The 17,667-nt window shown below is 47.6% G+C and overlaps 1 protein-coding gene and 1 long non-coding RNA gene across 4 annotated transcripts in view; one reads left to right on the forward strand and one right to left on the reverse strand.

Moving 5' to 3' along the window:
- Positions 1 to 300: 300 nt before the first annotated feature.
- LOC142929292 (uncharacterized) lies at positions 301 to 12,784 on the reverse strand. The gene is made up of 3 exons (XR_012945518.1): positions 12,460 to 12,784; positions 11,966 to 12,108; positions 301 to 2,275 (listed from the first exon to the last, which is right to left on the reverse strand). It is a non-coding gene; the product is annotated as an uncharacterized LOC142929292 (long non-coding RNA).
- Positions 11,517 to 17,667, forward strand: part of LOC116946914 (lipoma-preferred partner homolog) — a 53,068-nt gene continuing 46,917 nt past the window's right edge. The window contains exon 1 of one of the 3 annotated variants that reach the window (XM_076070266.1): positions 11,517 to 11,637. The gene's annotated coding sequence lies outside the window, so the exon portion shown is untranslated. Of the gene's footprint in view, positions 11,638 to 12,030; positions 12,119 to 13,667; positions 13,839 to 17,667 lie in introns of those variants that run through there. The other 2 variants (XM_076070262.1, XM_076070264.1) reach the window with 2 other exon arrangements.

The following is a 17,667-nucleotide window of genomic DNA, read 5'->3' on the forward strand; positions in this document are numbered from 1 at the left end:
TTGTGACCACGTGTGTGTGCGTAAAGCATTTTGTTATTTTGTGTCCAAGTGTAGTGACTGTTAAATTTCGATTTAAAGCTTTCGTGACTGCAGGGATTAATCTTCTTGGTTCTTTCGATAAAGTCACGTAGAATGAAAATAAAATAATACTAAAACAAATAAAATTCTGACGACGTTTCGGCCACAACACAAGTAGCCTTCCTCAGGTGAAGAAACAGAACTGTCGGGAAGTGTTCACTGAAGCGCTGTCTTCCCGACAGTTCTGTTTCTTCACCTGAGGAAGGCTACTTGTGTTGTGGCCGAAACGTCGTGAGAATTTTATTTAATTATGTTTTATTTGTATTATTTTATTTCCATTCTACGTGACTTTACCGAAAGAACCAAGAAGATGTAGTGACTGTTCTTTAGTAACTGTACTGCAAGTGAAAGTCGTCCTACACAGTAACCCTCCTCTCCTCTCGTCTCCCTCACACCAGCCACGATTAAATGTAATTAATAAATTTGATTACTTTATATTAAATTTAAATAATAAAAATATAAAAAAGGTATTTTGTGTTAGTCATTTTTATATGAATACAGTATTTTTGGGTTGTGGAACGAATCATCTGAGTTTCCATTATTTCTTATCGGGGAATTCGCTTTGATATACGAGTGCTTTGGATTACGAGCACGTTTGCGGAACGAATTATGCTCGCAATCCAAGGTTTAATAAAAAGTTGCGTTGTGTTCGGAATTTTTTGCTGGATGGGAAACAAACGCTCGAAGACAAAGCCAACGCTAAACAGACCAGCCATAGTTGCACAATATTCCTTAAGGACCTACTACTCATTCTCTGCACATTATTGACCAATGCGTTCTCTTATTAAAGTAGTGCTAGTGACATAGGAGGTAAGGGTAAACACAGTTTCATAATCGTTATTTTTCTCCACAGACGATTGCATCGGCATGAGTGATGCAATTTCGGAAATCCAACAAAACCAAGATACCCTTTCACATCGCCTTATCGTACAAGTTCTCTGTCTAGGGAAAGTTGTGTCGGCGGATACCTGTGAAGGAATGACGTGGCTCACGATTGCGTGGTGTGATCAGTGTTGTTAATGTTCATACGATACCCCGGGGATCCGGGTGGAGAGAGAGAGAGGGAATGCCTACCCAGAGCTTTATACTGTGTAAGGACAAGATCTGAGCCATTTCCGAATCCCCACGGGATTTTTTTCGCAAGGGGACCCAGTAATTTTCCCCCGAGACGTAAGTCCGGCATTGCACGCCCGCGCTGTTGCGATTCATACCACACTCTGAACAAAGATCCCCCGTCTAGCCTGGGACAGACTGATGGGGCAATTGCCGTTAGTAGCGGGTAGCAGCACCTATGAAGGCCGGACGTGGCGGTACACGCGAGGGTGTGTGGTGGCCAACGCCACATCCAACCGCCTTTGTCTCCCCCCCCCCCCCAGTCCTGACGTTTATGCAACACTGCACCGAGGGCTCATTTACGGCTTTGTCGACCCAGGTAGGGCAGGAGTCGTGAACCAAAATAACAAGAATAGCCATTTCTCTTTTCGAATTCGGTATATTTATAATAAATAAATAAATCACTCAATATTTCAAGAGCCACAATGCAATGTGAATACGAGACGGTGGTGGTCCTTCGTAAATAACTGTCACGAAGCAGCAGTCCTGAAAGAGCCGCACGTGGCCCCAGAGTCGTGGGTCGCTGACCCCAGAGTCGTGGGTCGCTGACCCCAGAGCCGCTGACCCCAGAGCCGCAGGTCGCTGATCCCAGAGCCACGGGTCGCTAACCCCAGAGGCGCGGGTCGCTGACCCCAGAGCCGCTGACCCCAGAGCCGCGGGTCGCTGACCCCAGAGTCGTGGGTCGCTGACCCCAGAGCCGCGGGTCGCTGACCCCAGAGTCGAGGGTCGCTGACCCCAGAGCCGCTGACCCCAGAGCCAAGGGTCGCTGACCCCAGAGCCGCTGACCCCAGAGCCGCAGGTCGCTGACCCCAGAGCCACGGGTCGCTAACCCCAGAGGCGCGGGTCGCTGACCCCAGAGCCGCTGACCCCAGAGCCGCGGGTCGCTGACCCCAGAGCCGCGGGTCGCTGACCCCAGAGGCGCGGGTCGCTGACCCCAGAGCCGAGGGTCGCTGACCCCAGAGCCGCTGACCCCAGAGCCAAGGGTCGCTGACCCCAGAGCCGCTGACCCCAGAGCCACTGGTCGCTGACCCCAGAGCCGCGGGTCGCTAACCCCAGAGGCGCGGGTCGCTGACCCCCTGACATCCTAGGTGGGGGGCGGGGGTGGTGCACAGGAGACCGGTTCAGGGAGACCGGTTCAGATCATTCGTCACTGTCCGTGAGCGACTGTCGCAATCGCACGCATCTACCACCGCCGCACGCGCACCGTCAACCATCTCCATCTCCAGCGCTGCGAATCCAGAGCCACTGCCACCAACTGGGGCAAGGCGAGCGAAGCCGCGCGTGGGCGGCGGGTTCCCGATGCTGGTAATAATTATGCGCTTGCCTCGCGGCCGAAAAAAAGAGAAAGAAGAAAAAAATGGATGTTGCAATCCAACTCCTTGGCGCGCTCGTCCCTTCCAGTAAACGGCAGGCGTGGGCGTTTTTCTGCATCCAAGTCGCATTCTGCGTAGGCGGTTAGAGGGGAGGGCAGGGCAGGGCTGGACCCAGGGCCGGTGTTGCGTCTGCCCCGTGTGTTTTATGTGTCCGCGTGAATGGGGAGCGGTGGTTGGTGGTGGTTGGTGGTGGTGGTGTAAACCCGCGACTGCACTCCGGACCACCAGAGTTCGATGACCTCTCACAGACCAAATGTGGGTGAGGTTTACCTGCACCGGTTCTGGGCCCTCTATCCCCTAGGTCGACTCGGCATTAAAGTAGGACCTGGTGTGGTGTGTATGAAGCAGAGACGGCCTGGCGTGGTGCTGGCTACCAAACGTGTGCCGCGTTGGCCTTCACAGCTGGTCGTTAACAGCACTTGCCCCAACAGTATGTGAAGGCTATACGGGGGATATTTGTATTCGTTGTGTGTACCCTTTTGCTCTCATGTCTTGGGCGCACGTGTGGCAGAGAATCAAGTTGTGCCTGGGTTGGGACCACAAGCGGTCTGATCTTGAGATAATTAAAACCAACAATCATTCGTCCAGTGCCTTATCCACTGCTGGATGAAAGCCTTGTCACGCCGTCCCCTTCACTTCCGGCCCGCCACGATCCAACTCACACCCGGCACGCGAACGAATCTCCGCAAAGCCGGGGGGGGGGGATGTTTGGTGGTCGTACTCTCTCGAAGATTGCACTTGTGTCCGCGGGTCGTGGGCCAGTCTGGCGATGACGTGTCCTTAGGGGGGTAAGTTCACTTTATTTGTCTTCGCTGTTATCGTGACGTACCTTTGCTTCCGTTTTTCAGCGATTCATGTGGTTCCGCTTTCTGTAAATTCGCTCTAGAATTCGAAGCACGCGAAATCCCCCCCACCCCCACGATGCTTTTTGAGCCCTAATTCAACGCTGGTCGTCAGTTCGTCGCTGATTAATCACTTTTATTTGTCTTCTGCAGACACATTTTTTTTGGTCGGCGATGCTGCTGCGTTTGTAGCGGTGCACAAGCACAATTGTTGACTTATTTTAAAACTCAACGCATTCGTCAATACACCTGCGGCCCTTTTAAAGAAACAAAACTATAATAGGCGACGTTTCGGGCAATTGTCCTTCTTCAGGGCATAGAAGAAGGCCCATTGCCCGGAACATCGCCGATGGCCCTTCTGTGCTATGGAGGACCGTTGCTCGAAACGTCGCCTTTTATATGTTTTATGTACGGCAGTGTGATTTGCCGAATACGGTATGCTGAGTTTAATAAAAACCGGGGATTTTTTTGTATTTCCCCAAATAACACGCTGCTGTTATTTGCCCCGTTATTTCATCAGAAAAACAACTCTCTCTCCCACCTGCATCCTCGGCACCCCCCCCCCCCACCCAATGGATTTACATTAAGGTTTATTATTATTTCCTTTCTGAACCGATGGTTGATATGATTTGCATCTCAATTGTGAAATCGGTGTCGGAGCATAAAGTCGAAGAACCCATGTATTCGCTTGTTGCAAAACAGAACATTCCTCCCCCGTGTGTCAGAGGACGACCCGCGGAAGGAGACTTCACAGAACTGCATTTGAAATACATAATCTTCAATCGTTCCCCCTTCTCATCCATTCACAGGTGACCGGGTTTGAGACCGTCAATTGCCTAACCAGAAACTCCCCAAGCAGTGTGTGGCGGGGTGGGGGGTGGATCGGTCGACTTCTGAAATTTCCGGCTGTCCCGGCTATTTGGGTATTTTTTTTTCTTCCAATACCGGGAATTGAAACCAGGAGCGCATGGGGTCAAAACCAGGAATGCTAACCGGTGGAAAACCACAAAGCGGTGTTATAGCGGTCCCAGCGCGAGTGAGATAACTCAATGCCGAGTGATATGTGAACCGGCTCTGCCCCCCCATCCCCCCAACCTCTTTGACAACCCGCACTGACCAGCGTGGTGAAGTATGGTCACACAACCCCCATGACCGTCACGCGGTGGCGATGCCTTAAGAGCAATAACGCACAGTGGGTCTTACCTGGTCCAATACAAAAACATGTTACGTAGTTTTTAGTTTTAACCCCTTAGTGAATGATGGTCGACTCGGCATCTAAATGAGTATAAGCCGGTGTGATGTGTAAGCATGAGCACTGGGGAGACAAAGGCGTCCGGGCGTGATCCTGACCACAGCTGGGTATGGTGTCGCACGCCTGTAATCCACCACTGTGGAGGCGACGGTGAATCACACATATGGGGGAAACTCCCTACCTACCCGAGGGAGTCAGGGTCGCTATCTCTTGGCGTGCAATAATATGGCAGTACAGCAAGTGGGATCATTTCCATCAGCATCCTGTCCGTGCGGGTATTGAGTGCTACCATCCCTCGCACGCGTGGGTTTTCTCCGGGAATAACGATTTTCCTCCCACATGTACGGTCTCACTCATTACACACACACATTTCTTGAAACAAATGAACCACAATACTTTGCTGATCTCGTCAAGGAGCATAAACCATCATCACGCAGATTCTGGTCATCCTCGCAGCAGCGGATTTTGGCTGGATAATCGAACAAAGACGGTCACCGCATCGTGCGGCGCTTTCAGATGCGCTTCTGCGGCCGTCTGGAACGCTCTTCCTTCCAATATTAGGAAGCCACTGGGACTATGCACTTCTAAAGTTCAATATTTATACATGTATGTTGAACTCCTTTCGCACCATACGTAGCCAGCTGTGCTAATCGGAGGTGCGATTACCACATCTATAAAACACTCCCAACTCCAATTAGCACGGTTAGCTACGTACGGTGCGAAAGAAGTTCAACATACATACAACACTCCTTATTGGAGTTGGCCAAACATCCCAATATAGGACCACAGAGCTTGGGCAATATTTGTAGTCGATGCTGGCTGGCTCTCGTCGTGCCCATGGTTTCCCGCACCTCTGATCCATTTTCTCGTAAACAAACCCTATGCGCGTTACGATGTCATTATTTACACATTATTGACAGACTGTACGGAAATAAGGGGGGTTTCTGTCTCCGCTTTCGTACATGTGCGCCTATTGACAGGCGCGAGCAGCGTGTAATGACTTAATTTGTACTTGAACAGAAGCTTGGCAGATGTGGAAACAAAACGAAACGCTTTGTATCGTGGGCCGCGATGACTTGAGTATCAATCATCGATTAAAAACTATTTACTACCAACTATTTTTTTGTTTTATTTTGAAACTATATTGTGGCTTTATCAAAGTGTCTGTCCATCTCCTCATTGGAGGACGCAATCTCGGACACGTTCCATTCCTTGGCCGCATCTCCGTCACTATTCTTGGCCATCTGCCAGTTGTAGATGGCCTCGGACAGGGGGTCGTCAACATGCGGATTCGGAGCCGCATGCAACTCTTGAATTCACATCGCATTGCGGCTCTTTTGAAATATTGAGGATTTTTTTGTTTGAACGAATTCGAAACAAAAATGGCTCGTATTGTGATGTTAGCTTTGCCGACCTCTTGGCCCTAGGGAGATGGAGCGATCAAATCAGTTCGCGTGGTGCAGGTGCCGGGTTGTATTGTTACATCGCAGAATTGCGAGACAATGGTCAATGAGGACTTGACTTGGGGGGGAAAAAAACAGTTTTTTTTAAATCCAGCAGTGGATTGATCATGTCTCATAAGAACCTTCAGCGTCCGCGCGTGTCAAGTTGTCCCGTGAATGAAGTGGCGCCCGTCGTTGGGACGTGAACTTTCTCCCAGAGGCGTCATACCAATAAAGCAAGGAGGATAAAGTAACGTAGGTACAAAATAAATTAAATAAAACCACGACGTTTCGGGCGCAACACAAGCGTCCGTCATCTTCTGATTTAATTTATTTTATGCCTACGTGACTTTACCGAAAGAACCAAAGAGTATGGATCCCGGCGGTCACGAAAACTTCAAATGTAGATTGAAGCAAGGAGAGGAGTCGCTGCATTAGCTTTGGACTGTGGAACGTGCTTTTAGGAACGCACTCCCGTGCGCGCTGCTGGCGAGCGTTCGCCAGAGGGCGCAGGTAAGTCCGAGAGAGTTGTCAGTTCAACTCTTTCATGCTAAAAGAAAACTTTATTTGGAGCTTTCGTGACTGCAGGAATTACTATTTGGTTCTTTCGGTAAAGTCACGTAGAATTTTTTATATATATAAAATGTTTAATATTAGTTATTTTTCAAGAAATTTATTTTTTAAAATAAAGTTAATCAAATCACGACGTTTCGGAGGCAACACAAGCTTCCGTCATCAGGTGTAACTAGCACGGCAAAATTACTGTCATTTTGCTGTGATTTGATTAACTTTTTATTTTATTTTTACCTACGTGACTTTACCGAAAGAACCAAAGAATATGGATCGCTGCAGTCAGGAAAACTTCAAATCTAGAAATGTTTTTTGTATTCTTTTTCCAATTTCTACGTGACTTTACCGAAAGAGCCAAAGAGTCTTTCATGCTACATTGTCCAACAGTGGTTCCTCTTAACATGGGCTGCACGCACTCCCTCTCTGAGGGCGCGAGATGCCCCTCTCTGGGTGTGCGAGACATGGCCAGATCTTTTTTCGAAGATAAATAATCGAAACACAAATCAAGCACGGGCACAATAAGTGCAACTACTTTTTATATTCTGTGGTTATTTCGGTAATGATCCCGTAGATAGAAAAAATAATCATAAAATAATAAAAATGAAAAATAAGTTAATAAAATAATAAAAAGCGTCGACCACTTGTGTTGCGATCGAAACGTCGTGATATTTTTATGATTTAATTTTTTCTATCTACGTGACTTTACCTAAAGAAGCATAGCATATGAATTCCTAGAGTCGCGAAAGTTTTAAGTCAAAATACAACGACTTTGTTTCATCAAACCTATGTATTTATTGACATTATAAATGTTTTAACCATTGAGAACCAAAGGGTTGCACGGCTGCGGTAAAAGTTAAGAACCACATGCTGCATAAAGTCCTTTGCCCATGACATCTGCAGGCAGTTGACCAACATTGATCCAGGCTCCAACCTGCTTAGCTTGCAAGCTCTTTGACGAGATCGGCCTGGCACATTGCGAGTGACGTGGTAACGCTGCGTTGTTGTTATCGTCGTCATCATCGTTGGTATTGAGTAAACATATGACAACCACGTGGGTAACATCGCGTTAATTGCAATTACGTCATCAAATAACTCTCCTGTCCCCCCCCCCCCCAATCATCCGGCCATATCCGCTCCTCCCCCCACTAATTGAAATAACCACTAACTTGTAACAAAAATTGGTTACAGGTTTTCTGCACACATATATTGAGCAAAAAAAATCATCATTGTTTAATTTGCATTCTTACACTAAGAAACGAAGGGAGGTTGCAGCCATAGACAGCACGCTGGAAATGCAAATCACAGTGTCGCCGGGTTCGATTGCATCCACCCCGCCTCTGTCTACCCAGTCATATAAACGGGTTCGCCGCGGTTAGTCAGTCGTGTGGGGTGGGATAAACTGTGGGTACGCCCAACGCTTGCAACAGGGTTTGGTCGGCACGGAAGAGTAGACCAAGTGCCCTCTAGAGCTCCCCTCTAGCGGAGGCCCTTCGAGCGATTGCAGTGCTGCACCTTTGCCCCTTTTAAGTGAGAGACGAGGGAAAATGCATCACGCGGTGACTTGGTCGACCGCTGCCACAAGTGAACTTTCGCGCATGACAAGCAAACAAAGTGCATTCGATAATTATAAAAAAAACCCCACTCCCGTCGACGGTTACCGTTTCCTCACTCGTCGAAAACCGGTTATGGTTAAACCGGTTATATCGACTGGACATCTCTAGCTGCGAAAAGAGCTTAGCGGCTCATCGTATTCGGGATAAATGCAATGAAGAGAAAGACTGATTCTATTTTGATTTAAAGCTTTCATTACTGCAGGGATTCATATTCTTGGTTCTTTCGTTAAAGTCACGTAGAAGGGAAACAATAAAATATTTTTTTAAAAACGCTAAGATGCCAGCTAGCAACCTCAGCAAATATGAGCGTTTTGAATTATATAAAGTAAATTAAAAAAGAGGGATGACATTGTCATCCTCAGCCAACAAGGGCAATCCCACTGTCATCATGGATAAAATAGAATACAACAACAAAATTAAAGAATTACTCGACAATGGTAGTTATACAAAAATAAAAAGAGATCCCACCAACAGCCTCGTCACACAAACCAACAAAATAATTTCTGATTCAACCGCATTAATTGATCAATCTACACAGTTTTCGTTGAAACCTTCTGCTGCCAGGCCACCAAGATTATACGGCTTACCAAAAATACATAAAGTTGATACACCCCTTCGTCCCATAGTCTCTACTATCGGCTCCCCCACCTACAAACTAGCTCGTTTTTTGTCTGAAATCCTGCGTCCTTTCACTGGAAAGACCACCTCTGCGGTACAAAATTCTACTCACCTGGTATCGACAATCAAGGGTATTTCCCTGTCCCCAGACGACCTACTTGTCAGTTTTGATGTAGTTTCCTTATTCACCAAGGTTCCTGTACCTGACACCATTGCAATCATTGAAGACTTAGTTCATCAAGGACTAAACACTGAGGTACCCCCCCCCTGGTGAGACACTGTTTAACCAATACATACTTCACTTGGAATGGAACTTTCTACAAACAAACTGAGGGCACCCCAATGGGCTCCCCCCTTTCTCCAGTTATAGCTAACATTTTCATGGAGAAATTTGAGACTGACGCCATCCAGACTGCCACTCTGCGCCCAACCTTATGGAAGAGGTACGTGGATGACACTTTTGTCATCTGGCCACATGGCCGGCCTGCTTTAGACCAATTCTTCGACCACATCAATTCCATACACCCAGCCATCAGATTTACCATGGAAGTCGAAATAGATGGCAAGATACCTTTTTTGGATGTCCTAATTAAAAAGAGACCTGATGGTTCAATGAGCCACTCTGTCTACAGGAAAGCTACCCATACGGATGCTTATCTGAAACCGGATTCCCACCACCATCCATCACAGAAGAATTCTCTCATCAAGACTCTGTATCATAGAGCCCAATGCATATCCGACCAGGAACACATAAGCAGTGAACTCAAGCACGTACACCAAGCTCTTAGGGCTAATGGTTACTCCGACTATACAATCCGCAAAGCTATCACTCAAACCATGAAGAAGAACCCTCTTGAGGAGCCTTTCAAAACCATCACTTTACCCTACATTGCTGGGATCACAAAAAAGATCTCCAAAATCTTGAATAAACACAAGATCCAGGTCCGTTTCAACACATTACATAAAATCCGTGATCTGGTTCCGTCTGTAAAAGATGTGATTCCGGACATACAATACCCTGGCGTCTACAAACTAAGTTGCTTCTGTGGTAGTAGTTACATTGGAGAAACCAAACGCCATGTCTCGGACCGTATTCGTGAACACAAAGCAGACCTTAAACACGGTAGGACCAACACCTCGGCCGTGGCAGATCATTGTTCTAATTCAGGAGGCTCACATGCCATTGACTTTTCCAAGACAGAGGTTCTTTGTAAGCCATCTGGCTTCCATGAGAGATTCGTTCATGAGGCTATCCACATATACAAGCACAGAGACAATTTCAACCGAGAAGATGGATTCTATCTTAGCAATCATTGTAAAGATTTGATAAACCATTTCAGGTCTTAATTGATTTTTCACGCGTACAGTGGCTTTCAGACAGCATACATTATAAAATTTCGTCTCCCCCCTCCTCTTTCAAAATATAGATGGACTAGTCCTGGGTAAACTGCCAAATCGTTGCGCGTGGCGCTAACGTTTTTTTTTATAAATAAATAAATGCGCCGTTTAAAAATAAATTTATGCGAACCAACACACCTGAAGATGACTGTTTGAGTTATGGTCGAAACGTCGTGATAATTTTTTATTGTTTTATATATATTTTATTATTTTGTTGTTTCTCTTCAACGTGACTTTACCGAAAAAACTAAGAATATGAATTACTGCAGTCACGAAAGCTTTAAATCAAAATAGATGGACTCGTCCATCTGAACAAACTGTCAAATCGCTCTCCGTGGTGCTAACGTTAAAACAAAAACCGCCACTTTTTTCTAAATTTCTTGCTGTGGTTTTCACACCTGATGATGATTGCTTGTGTTGCAGTCGAAACGTCGTGAAAATTGCTTTTTTTATATTTTTATTGTTTTATAGTTTCCCTTCTACTTTACCGAAAGAACCACGAATAAGACTGATTCTGTTTAACGTGCCGAGACGTGAATGGGGTTGAAGGCACGTGGGGGACATGGGAGGGACAGAGGGGGGGGTGGACGTCGGTGGAGTTCCCGAGTTCGATTCCCGCTCACGACCAACAGCAGTGACGATCATTTGAATCGGGTCCGGGCCCTCACCCCTAGGTCGACTCAGCCTCAAGTGAGTGCCTGGCGCGCTGTATAAACGTCGCCACTCGGGAGAGACAAAGGCGGCCGCGTGTTGGTTGCTGGCGACCCACCTCCATGCCCCCAACAACTTGTCAAGGCTATACGGGGGGGGGGTGTTTGTTGTCTTTGGTGAAGGTATGGGGGTTGGGGGACAGGCGGGGCGGGTTTGCAGGGGGGGGGCTGGAGGGAGTGGAGGGGCTATGGGGAGCGAGGGGAGGGGATGGGAGGGGAGCGAGGGGAGGGGCTGGGAGGGACGGGGGCGAGGGGAGGGGCTGGGAGGGAGGGGAGCGAGGGGAGGGGCTGGGAGGGAGGGGGGCGAGGGGAGGGGCTGGGAGGGAGGGGAGCGAGGGGAGGGGCTGGGAGGGAGGGGAGCGAGGGGAGGGGCTGGGAGGGAGGGGGGCGAGGGGCTGGGACGGGGTAGCGAGGGGAGGGGCTGAGAGGGAGGGGAACGAGGGGAGGGGCTGGGAGAGAGGGGAGGGGCTGGGAGGGAGGGGTGCGAGGGGAGGGGCTGTGTGGGGGGTCGCGGTCACGTGAGGCGGTGAGAAACTTTAAACGCGATTGCGGTTCCTGTTTGTGTGGCGCGCGTGTGCGTGCGAGAGAGAGAGAATCCGCGGAGATTAAACGTCGCCCCTGTGACAAGGTGGGAACTTCACTGTTATTTTTTGCACCACGCTTGCCTCGCCGTCGTAACCGCTTATTAATACGCTAAAGCCTGACGCGTGTTGCTGTTGCTGCGCCGCGCGATGCTCAAATCCCAATGCTGAAAACGAAACTCCGCCCGGCCGAGTCAGCCGGCTCCGTAGCGGGTCTCGTCCGCCCTGCCTCGCCTAGTTTCCCTGCCGGCTTCACGTGCCCAGACCCCCCCCCCCCCTCTTACCCCCCCCCCCGTCCACCGATGGGAGCCTCGCGCCATCGCATCCATATCCTCAAACAATAACAACAACAACAACACCTACACACCCACCCACCTACAGGTGTGTTGCACTGGCGACATCCGTCCTCTCGAGCGGTCTAATCGTCGTCTTCATCATCTCCGCCGCCGCCGCCGTCGTTGTTGACTTGGGATCCATTCCAATTGTTCGTCGCGGTATAGACCAGAAAGTTGTCCGCCCTGCACACGGGTAACCCACACACACACACAACAACCATATCGCTAACTTCCTCCTGCTGCTCACGATCACATTCTACTTGTCCCAAGTTGACAACCCCTAAATCCTTACACCCAGTGTCGGATTGTCCTCGTAGCAAAAGTAGCCACACGTGTAGTAGTAGCTACTACACCTGATGATCACTGCTTGTGTTGCAGTCGAAACGTCGTGAGAATTTTTATTGTTTTATATTTTTTTTTTATTATTTTGTTGTTTCCCTTCAACGTGACTTTACCGAAAGAGCTAAGAATATGAATTACTGCAGTCACGAAAGCTTTAAATCAAGATTTAACGAGTTATCAAGTTGTACTAACCATTTTATAAATGCTCTATGTGCCCTCCACCTGCTGTACGGACAACATCGAGACGATAGTTGAATTCGTCTCAAAGTCTCTTCTCTTCCACTGGAGTCACCGCTGGCGGTGATTCTGTTTTTTTAGGTCATCCAGATGAGTCGCTAATGGTGGCACAAAAACACCACGGGTCTTTGACGTATCGCCACAAGAAAAAGTCGCAGGGTGTGGCGATGTCTGGGGGGTGATCTTGGGGGCCAAGAGTGTAAGCGGCCCAAGTCTCGGAGTCCCATGCGACCTTATCCAACGTTGAGGCGGTGTTGTCTTGCGAATGACTGAGGCTAGGGGCTGTTTGTACGCTGGGAGAGGCATCTGGCGGTGATCATTTGAACCTCTATGCCGCGCCCTTTCAAGTGGTAAGAGTTTCATTCATGGGCGGTTCGTGGTTGCAGAGATATAGCGATTTCAAATGTAGTCCATCTTTTTTGAAACACCCTGTGCTATACCGCCATCAACTTTTATTAACGACTGGGTGTTTAAGGTTAGCGATTTGTCGTATTAGCTGGCTGTATAGCAAATGATTCTGCAAGTGCAGAATCACTGAACCGTCGACAAACAATACAAAAAAACATGATATAGGAGTGCAAAGTATAGGAAAGGTAATTAGATAACTTTTAAAAAAATATCACCAGGTAAGGCCCACTGAACTATTAGCTTCTTTTTTTAGAAGCGACCTGGCTATCACAAATGATAGCTCAACGAAGTGGCTTATCAATTGGAAATGTATAGCAGCCAAATACTCTTAAAAGCGTGAGTATTCTAAACTCGCCTTTTGCCCGTCCAAGGACGGGGGGTGTATTGCAGTAAATCTGAAACTTGCAAGCGAAAAGCAGACCGCGACGTGATATATTCACTGCATTAATGCGTGTGCAGTTTGTAAGGGCGCGGTGACACAGACCTATTACATTTAAAGATTATAATCCCTCGTTCATCATGACGTCCTTTTTACTTCGATGTCTCAACAACAGCGTTAGGGAGATCACGTGACGTGAGGGTTGTAAGTTGACGCCGAGGAGGAGGGGGGAGGCGCCTCGCCCCCCCCCCCATGTCGAGTGACGTCACCCGCTCATGATTATTAATTAGGAGGGGTGGGGGGGGTGTCCATTTGGAGGACGGCACCTGCTCATGAATATTAATGAGGGGGGCTGGTCGATGTGGAGTGACGTCACGAGCTTTAAGGACAGACATTTCTGGGTGATTACAGTAGGTATGTGGATGGAAAAACCGGAGGATCGGGAGAAAAAGCCACGCGATCACGTTGAGAGACGCAAAGCAAACTCCAAATACACAGCAGGCGTCAGGCGCGGGATCGAACCACGACCTCCTGCATACAAGGCGAGGTAGTTAACATCTCGCCACTTTCCTCCTGCTCTCTCTCTTCAGAACTTGCAAGTTGTTTAGCCTCTCCGATATCGGCAACGAATACACACACATACTGCAGATTGGTGTGATGTCGCCCTTCTTATCCACGCAATGCTTGCCTGTATGTTTAAAATTAACTCCGAGCCGATGTCCTACGGGATGGACTCGCGATCCCGTCGATATGCGCCGTAGAATTTCCTCCACCACCGCCTTAGGACCACAACTTAAGAGATGGGCGCTCTCTCGCACGTTCGTTTAAAGAGCGGATTATGACAATAATCGTACAAAGTTGGCGACGCAGAGAGACCGCTGCAGGTCTTAAAGTTCATCCTAAGTTTAATCCCAGTCGCGGTCTGTTTCCCGCCTTTCAAGGTCTGTAAATTACGTTATTGCAAGCAGTGCGCCTCGCAATTAGGAGGTCAATTAGCGCGGTATGTCCTTTTTTTATTTCACAAAACCACATTCTTCCCATTTTTTTTACAGCCTCTATTGTGCATGTCTTAAAGGTTAAAACGCAATGTGATAGAAAGGTTTAAAAAATAAAACACCGTGGAAAACCGCAAGCCAATTCCGGACCGCACAGACCTTGACAATACCAAGGTAGGTTCAGTGCAGTAGCTGAACTCGCAACTCGCGATTGGCACGGTTGGCTACGTACGGTGCGAACGAAGTAAGTTCAAAATACACACACGTGACCTGCGACCGCACTGGTGTGTGGCGTTTAGATGCAGCGTGGAGAAGCCGCTGACAATAGCTCAACGTTGCTTTACACGCTGTTACATTTGTAAGTTGAAAAGGATTGGGATTTTCTTTACGTTTACATTTTTGGAGGCCCCCCCCCCTCGCTCCCCCCCCCATGAACCCCTTTAGTATGCGGGACACGTTACATCTGCCCACGTAATTTCGAGGACACTCTTAAATAGTTCGGCCTGTGTAGGAGTTAAGTGAAGAGGAGCTGTTGTCTTACGGACAATAGTCACGTGATGTGTTTGCGCAGGAGAGAGACCCTGTGAGTCTCGGGACTATTTGTGTTTCTGGAGGGTGCAGCATTAGGATGTTTGATCAATTTTCCATCAATGTGTACACACGGTCCGATATGTGATAGTGCGCAGGGATTAACATCTGAAAGGTCTGGTCAGATGGGTTCACGAGACCCGTTCTATTGCCGTATCCTTGCCTGTTTCGTGAGAGCGAGAGAGATAAAAAAAAACTCCAATTCTAGATTTGAAGCTTTGGTGACCGCAAGGATTCATACTCTTTGTTTTTTCCGGTAAAGTCACGTAGGTAAAATAAAGTAAAAGAAAACAACTAGATTAAATCACGACATTTCGGAGGCAACACAAGCTTCCGTCTTCAGGTGGAACAGTCACAGCAGAATAGCTGTACCAAGTGGGGAGCTCTTGAGACGACCGGGATTATATACAGGTTAAGAGGGGGGCTCCTGAATTAAATAAGCGATTGTTCTTCGTTATTATATCGCAAGTCTACGGGTTATGACGTTGGTGGCTGAATTGGGTGGGGTCCCAAGGACTTTGTCTCGAGCAAACTGGCAAAAGGCTGAGTAAACTACAATGACGACACCATCTATCGCTTTCAATACACGTGGGCATACCGGTTGCGGGGGGGGGGGGAATGTTTCGGTGCCCCAACATGTGCGAACTTGTACAAAAACATTGGCATGCACATGGAAATATCTCATCACCAACACGTGGAAAAGCGCCCAATTGGTTGTAAGAGGTATTTGTGTTAAGACGTAGTGTTATGCCAGACGGATCAAGTGTGATGCTGTGTCTGGTAGGCATGGTCCTGTTGCTAGTTTTTGTCCAATTTTTAATCCTCGTGATCTGTATGGTAGTTCTCTTGGTCCCAGTGGTAGTTATGGGTGGTTATGATGGTATTTCTGGTGGTCCGGGTGGTAGATCCATGGATTATTTTGGTCTTGGTAGTCCAATCAGCATTCTAGGGAGGTCGCAGTGGTTGTCCTCGTGGACTCTGGTGGTTCTGGTTGTCGCAGTGGTGGTTATTATGGTGGTACAAGTGGTCCTGGTGGCAAAAGTGGAAGAAGTCATAGGTATGATTCCATGATTTCTGCCTATCCCACGATTCTGCCAGGAATCCCATTTATTTGTAAAAAAATAATTGTGGTTCTGACATATAAGTCACTCTGATGAGCTATCATTTGTGGTCACTACACCTGAAAAATACCTAATAGGTGTCGGTGAGCTTTACCTGGTAAATAAAATAGTTTAGTTTAATTTGTCAGAGTGAGATGGATTTTGGCATCTTTGAACTGAGGTTTACATTCAATTTTGGCTGCATTCCAGCTCTGACAAAAAAACTGGATTGACTGTCACATGATGAAAAATTACTTCTGAAACAGAAAATGTATACAGCCAGCACAAGTCTATGGCCAAATTCACCTCTGATCTTAGACACAATTCAGTACATGAATTGGACACTGTCCAGCATTATCTGACTAGAATATAGCCGCACAACAAAGGATTCGTCAGTTAATGTGTGCAGATCTATCATTTGTTCCCTCTCGTAGGCATGGAGAGGCCTTCATCCAGCAGTGGATAAACAATAATTTCTCGTGCTAAGATGCAAGCATATGAAAATCAAGATGATTACAATTGAGCTGGCTACTTAATCCACCCTAAATTGTATCTGGGGCTCCACACATTGGCATAGTGTGGTTTCCATGGGTCCTCGTACAAAATAAATGAAATGAGGCCCTCTGTCTAATTCCTTCTCTCTTTGTTACCCGGTGCCTGGGCCCCTCCTGCCATGGACTCCAGAGCAGTTTCGCCACATGCACACCCTACCTATACCACTGGTGCACACCCTAGCTCTACCACTGGTTCCACATTTGCCAACACTATCCGTCCAAGGTCGTTTTCTTCCATCATCGTTGTGGGCCACCAAAATATTTTGAGCACGCGCTGAAATGTTTACCGCGTGCGTCATTTCATTAATACTGTGGTATTTTTTTTGTGCACAAATGAAAAAGAGTGTATGTGAAATATAATGGCAGTCATGAATGTGTGTAAGCATAGCAAACGAGCATTACTGGACTAATATTTGTTCACCTTTCGCCAGGAAAGATGTGAACTTTAGAGCTATGGTTCAGCTGTTGGCAGCTATTTGCAATTTATGAGCAGGTTAATGAATAATGTTCCGAAAGTCTTTTGTTCTGAGGTTGGCTGGGTGGCTCAGAGGTCACAGTGCTGGAGCTAGGCACCGCTGAGATCCAGGTCCATATCTCAGTTTCAGCCACCACTTCTCAAGTCTGGTTTGTTGATGGCCTTAGCCATGGTTCGAATGACTATACAAAACGTATTTCAGTTTGGTTTAGCCCTTAATTTGACTACATTTTAGCTCCTAAGTATTCAAGTAAAACTGGTTTAACATATGACGAACAAACCATTCTGCAGCAGAAAGAGTGGGTAAACAACACAATTGGGACACAATTTATGGGGGGAAATACCATATTTTTTTTATTGTTCTATAAATCTCCGACCAAATACACACTAATACGCAACATGAAGCAAATGCCTTTCTTTCGCACCTCTGATTAGCACGGTTGGCCGCGTACGGTGCAAAATAAATTCTACATGCATACATACTCGCACTACTTTGACTAGAAGCGCTTGGACATGTGACCTCTGTGTATTAGTCGCCTGATGGGGCGTGCATTGGCTGGGGGAGTCGGGGTGATGGGGCACGGGAACCAGCGGCCTTGATTGGGAGGCCACCATATCAAAAAGGTTGCGAACCACTGCTTCATACCAGGCAAATTCATATTTC

This window comes from Petromyzon marinus, chromosome 28, assembly GCF_048934315.1.
Source record: "Petromyzon marinus isolate PM22_M1 ecotype Great Lakes invasive population chromosome 28, UKy_Petmar_22M1.pri1.0, whole genome shotgun sequence".
In the NCBI taxonomy this organism is placed as follows: Eukaryota; Metazoa; Chordata; class Hyperoartia; order Petromyzontiformes; family Petromyzontidae; genus Petromyzon; species Petromyzon marinus.